Raw genomic sequence first — 5,623 nt, 5'->3', positions numbered from 1 at the left:
AAAAAAAAAAAAAAAAAAGAAAGAAAGAAAAGGACTGAAAGAATTTTCTGATGACCCAAAAAACTGGGGGGAAGAATAAGTGAAGTCTGGTGCTTCATGGACCTGTCAGTGGTTAAGGAATAAAAGTAACCAAGATCTGCATGAACTGTGGAACATCCTCCTGAAGGAGAGGAATGTGCTGCTGACGCTGGAGCAGGAAGCCGAGCAGCAGAGGCTGCCCATGCCCAGTCCAGAGCGCCTCGACAAGGTCGTAGATTCCATGGATGCATTAGATAAAGTGGTCCAGGAGAGAGCAGATTCACTAAAGCTTCTTCAGACAGGACAAGAAAAGGCCACACCCGGTGCCTGGAGAAAAGACGTCTTTGGAAGAGTTATCTGGCACAAGTTCAAGCAGCGGCCTGTGCCTTGGCACTTAACTAAAAGGTACAACAGGAAGCGATTCTTTGCCATGCTGTACGTGGATCACTGTGTCAGACTGAGATTTGAGAAACATGCCCGCATTGAAGCAAGGCAGAAAAGTTTACAGAAAAAGAATGAAACGTGTGTCCAAGAAAAGTTCCCACATCTCTCTGAAGCCCAGAAGTCAAATCTTGCCCAAAAGGTCTGAGGTTTTAGCATTCTGTGTTCGCTGCAAGCAAAAGTGTACGTACAAAAGTAAATATATGTCAGTTTATAAAGAAATTGTTTTTAGTCTGATGATTCATCGGCTGTTCTGCTAATATGGCATGCTAATGATGGATGTGGTCATGCTTCCACCAGATCAGTTGTAAAAGTAGGTATAGGGACCAGCAGTTAGCGTAATGGCTATGTCGCTGGACTCTCATGTAGTCGACCGTGGTTCGAGTCTTGTACCCGGTGGCTTAAACTCACGCCGGGCGCATGTGCGTGCGTGCCCAAGATCCCGAGAGGAGAATGGAGGAGAAGGGATTGCAGCGTGGCTATCCCCCATGGGGGAGTGATTTCTCGCTTTCTGTCTCTCTGTCTCTCTCTGTCTTTCTGGTGAGCGTACATGCCCCTTCAAAAAAAAAAAAAAAAAAATGGTAGGTATAAAGTTCAGGTTACATTCCCTTTTGATAAACCCTGTCCTCTATGCAGGCTTTACCGCCCCCTACTGTCCTACGAGAGCGTGGGTGATGTTGCCTGCGTGGTGAAGGCAGCGTGGCAGCTTTTGGAACACAGGCAACACTTTTACAATTGTGGTTCACAGGATGTGAAGGGGGTGTGGACACCACTATTGGTGAGTGAGTGCTTTTATCAAAATAATAAGAAATACATTTAGCACTTAAAGTAGCAAGTCATAGTGCATACAGTCCAAAATATTTTTCTGAAGTGGCTGGTAATTTTTATTTAATTTTGTAAGACTGTAATTATGTCTTCCTTATGAGAAAATACTTTTTCTATTTTCTTTGCCACAACTAAACTTGAAAAACCTCTTAAGCCCTCTCCCCTGAAACAGTACTCCATTTTACTCCCATTTCTGCCAAAGACAGCAGTTAGCCTTGCTTTTAGGCCTAGAAGGAATATTGAACCCATGTGTACCTGATACCCTGTATGGGAATGAGAAAAGACCAGCAAGGGAGACCAAGGATGGCCACGCTGGCTTGGTGCAACCCACGGCAGAAACAGCAACTCTGAAGGCCTGAGTGCTGGTGACACCGACTTCGGCTGCTCTGAGGTAAAGGTGAATGCTCAAGCTGCAGAAGCAGAGAGCAAGGACTTCCTCTGATCCAAGGCAGATATCCCAGTCCAAGCTATGCGTGGCCCTTCACCTTGGTTTTACCCTTCTCCTCCCCGAGGAGTGATCCCTGACTTCCCACACCTCACCTGCAGACCAGGGAACAACCAGATGTCTGCAGCCAAGCCCGAGCGGCATCATTAGAAGAAGCGTGAGTGGGGGCCGGCAGGTGGTGCGGTGGTTAAGGGCGCTGGACTCCCACATGGCCGACCACAGTTCGAGTACTGGACCTGGCGGCTTGCTTTCTCACTTTCCCCCCTTCTCTCTCTGTCTCCCTCTCTGCTCAAATCAAAATCAATAAAATAAAGTTAAATAAAATAATTATTAAAAAATAAATAAATAAAAGAGGCGCGAGTGCCCTGCCACTTCCCTCGTGTTAGAGGGGGCATTGAGATTAGGCGGACACACGTTTCCCAGTGTGGAGAAGAGGCAATCTGTCATATCAGAACACAAAATTGGGAGTCTGACCAGGCCCGCCATTCATTTGATCGTTGTCAAATGTAAAGATGAATGACCCAATGGAATTACTTTTAGTATTTTACTATAAAAAAAAAAAAAAAAAAAAAACAAAAGAAAAACCAGGAGAGTGTGTGTGTGTGTGTGTGTGTGTGTGTGTAGGTGCTCAAAATTCTTACAGGGTGGAGAAATGGGGATAAGGGGGGTGAAGTGTGATCGCGCTCCATCGGGGGTGCGTTTCCCTTCCCCTTCTCTGTTTCATTCTGGCAAGTGCACGTGCCCTTGGGTAAATTTAAACATACAAATAAATTAGGAAAAGATTGATCAATCTGGAATAGTTGAAAGAATCCATGAACTTGGAAAATGTACAGCCTAATTTTATTCCTTGTTTTCTGTGAGGTGTATATTGTGACACTGAGAGAGTTACTTATCTTTGGTCCCGTGAGGTATAAGATGGGTCTCCTGGTTTCTGATTTGGCTACTATGAATAAATTAATCTACAACGATAATCTATGATCTGTTTACTCAATCAATATATCTGCCCTATAATTTTATTCTATTTTATTTTAGAATTTTGCCATAGGGCATGTGTGCTCATTGAAGAGAGAGACAGAGAGAAAGGGAAAGTGAGAGATCACCCTTCAGAGGGATGACCATACCATAGTCCCTTTTCCTCCATTCCCCTCTTGAGATTTTGGGCGCAATGTACATGTACTAATGTGTTTTTCAAGCCTTAGGTCTGGGACTTGAACCATGGAGTCGGCCACATGGGATCCAGCACCTTAACCACCATGTCACCTGCTTGCCTCTTTCATTTTATGTTTTTTTTTTTTCCTTTTTTTTTTTGCTATAGGGCGTGTGCGCTCGCCAGACAGACAGAGAGAGACATAGAGACAGAAAGCGAGAAATCACCCCCCAGAAGGGATGGCCACACCGCAATCCCTTCTCCTCCATTCTCCTCTTGGGATCTTGGGCACGCACGCACACACGCCCGGCGTGAGTTCTAAGCCACCGGGTCCGGGACATGAACCACGGTCGACTACGTGGGAGTCCAGCGACATAGCCATTACCCTAACTGCTGGTTCCCATGTAATTTTATGTATCTTTAAAGAAATATATGTATAGTTATTGCCCAGTGGGCATCTGCACACATCAGAGGACAAGAAAGAGCAAAACAGACCCCAATGGGGCATGGTCACACTGCAAGTGTTTCTTCCATTTCTCTATCCCACTGGGGTTTGGGGCATGATACGCACCTGGTGTCTGTTTCAAGCTGCGAGGGCTGGGATTTAAATAGCCGTCAGCCGTGTGGGACCTGGCTTACTATGCACAGCACTTAGCCACGGTGCTATGAAGCTGATCCTCCCCTATAATTTGAGATTTCTGCTTTTTATAAAGATATTCCCCCCTCTCCCTAACTTCACCATATATGTCTTATGGATGGTTCTCATTCTTTATGTCTAGTATTAATGCCACAGAGTTACCAAGAAGGTAAAGAAAAAACATATTCCCACCTAAGTGAAGTTTAGAAAACATCCTACCATATAATTTAGAAAAAAAATGTTTGCTCTTTTTTAAAAAAGGGGAATAAGAAAGAAGAAATGAGAAAAGATCTAGGATATTACTATTACACCAATAAGGGGGTGACAGTGCATTAAAAACAGAAGATGAAAATAATGATCAAATTGACTTGGAAAGTATAGTTCATTAAGGTACCAAGAGATAAACTTGCCAGGAAAAATAATACAAGAAATGAAAGGTTCTATAAAAAACGTAATTAAAATAACTGTCTAGTCCTCTTACCTATCTTACTGCAATCCACTTCCCATAAAACTGTTTTTCCTGCAATGTAGGTATAATTTTAAACTGCAACCAAAAATGTTCACTTTTCATATATTGTATGATACCAATAAAATACCAATAATCATCTAATTTCTGCACAGTAATATGGCCAGTAATCGCATCCCATTATAAAATAGTATTTAGTGACACTGTAACATCTTTCTTTCTTCGTAGTACAGCAAATGCAAATACTTTGTAAATCAGACAATACGTCAACTAGTTTTAATTGAGTCCCTAACTTTCCTGCTTCTGGCGTTGTCACAGTAATTTGATAATCTCAGATTAAACTGCTAAGTAAGATCATGTCAATTAATCAAATGGTCAGAAACAATCAGTTTAATATATGAACTCATCTTTGTTTTGGAAGTCATTTGTAATATATCAACTTTGTTATGTGCAGAAAATATGATTGCTACCATCTTTTTTTTTTTAATTATTACCATCCTTTAAAGGACAGCACTAATCCCATTAAACACTTTCTTGGATGTATATGTTAGAATTATTTAAATATCCTCTCTTACATCTTAAATACAAAGTAGTGTAGGTGAGGAACTCTTAACTGCAAGTGGAAAAATTGTATCTTCCTCTAGTTTTGCCACTAGCTATGTTTGAACCTTTGACTTCATAATTTTAGACCTTCATTTCTTCATTTCTTCCAAGATAAATGGAGTTTCTTTGAGTGCTTCTTAAGGTTCCTTTAAGTTGTAAAATTATGAGGAACATGTGAACGTACATGTTTTCTCAATCTTCCTATGCAAATATTGTCACTTGAATGTTGCCATTTGATGTGGTAAATTCAGAATTGATCCTGGTAAATAAAGAGTAATAAGAATTCCCCAAAACTGCAACTGGCTATTCAGTGAAGTAAAATGTAACTCAGAATCCATTTATTGCTATTTGAACTCTACCCTGGATATCTAGAATTAAAATGAAAGGGGTGGTTTTATGATCTGTGGTATATACATTACACACTAGAGAAAGCAAAACGAAATCTGGAATCAGTATCCAAATCTGTTCTTATTTTTTTTTTTTTCTATAGGGTGCGTGTGCTTGCCAGAAAGACAGAGAGAGACAGAGAGATAGAAAGCGAGAAATCACCCCCCAGGGAGGATGGCCATGCCCCAATCTCTTCTCTATTCTCCTCTCGGGATCTTGGGCACGCACGCACACGCGCCCGGCATGAGTTTAAGCCACCGAGTCTGGGACTGGAACCACGGTCGGCTACATGGGAGTTCAGCGACATAGCCATTATGCTAACTGCTGGTCCTTCCAAATCTGTTCTAGATCTCTAGGGGCGAAAGATCCATAGTCACATTCTCATCATTTTTATGGTTTCCGTTGGCATTAAGGCACAAAAACACTGAGTGGGCTTTTCTCAGGTTGAAGGAGGCAAATCAAAGAGAACAGCTTTAAGCACTTGGCACCAACGTATTCTTTCCCCCTTAATTATTTTCACCCCAACAAGAAGAAGACAAGTGGTCTAAAGTATTGCTCCATTTAGATTTTCTGTTAGGGCTAAGAGTATGATTTGGAAAAGCAACTTGCATATAAAAGTATAATCAGAAGAATATTAAATATTTTTAATTAATT

At 41.6% G+C, this 5,623-nt stretch overlaps 1 protein-coding gene and 1 pseudogene across 1 annotated transcript in view; both read left to right on the top strand.

The window, feature by feature from the left end:
* Window positions 1-5,623, top strand: part of YIPF7 (Yip1 domain family member 7) — an 87,161-nt gene that overhangs the window by 66,487 nt on the left and 15,051 nt on the right. The window lies entirely within an intron of this gene.
* LOC102478343 (39S ribosomal protein L47, mitochondrial pseudogene) lies at window positions 32-637 on the top strand (annotated as a pseudogene).

This window comes from Tupaia chinensis, unplaced genomic scaffold, assembly GCF_000334495.1.
Source record: "Tupaia chinensis unplaced genomic scaffold, TupChi_1.0 Scaffold148884_1, whole genome shotgun sequence".
Taxonomy (NCBI): Eukaryota; Metazoa; Chordata; class Mammalia; order Scandentia; family Tupaiidae; genus Tupaia; species Tupaia belangeri.
Note: the sequence above shows the minus strand (reverse complement) of the source record. Positions and strands in the feature narration are given on the sequence as shown.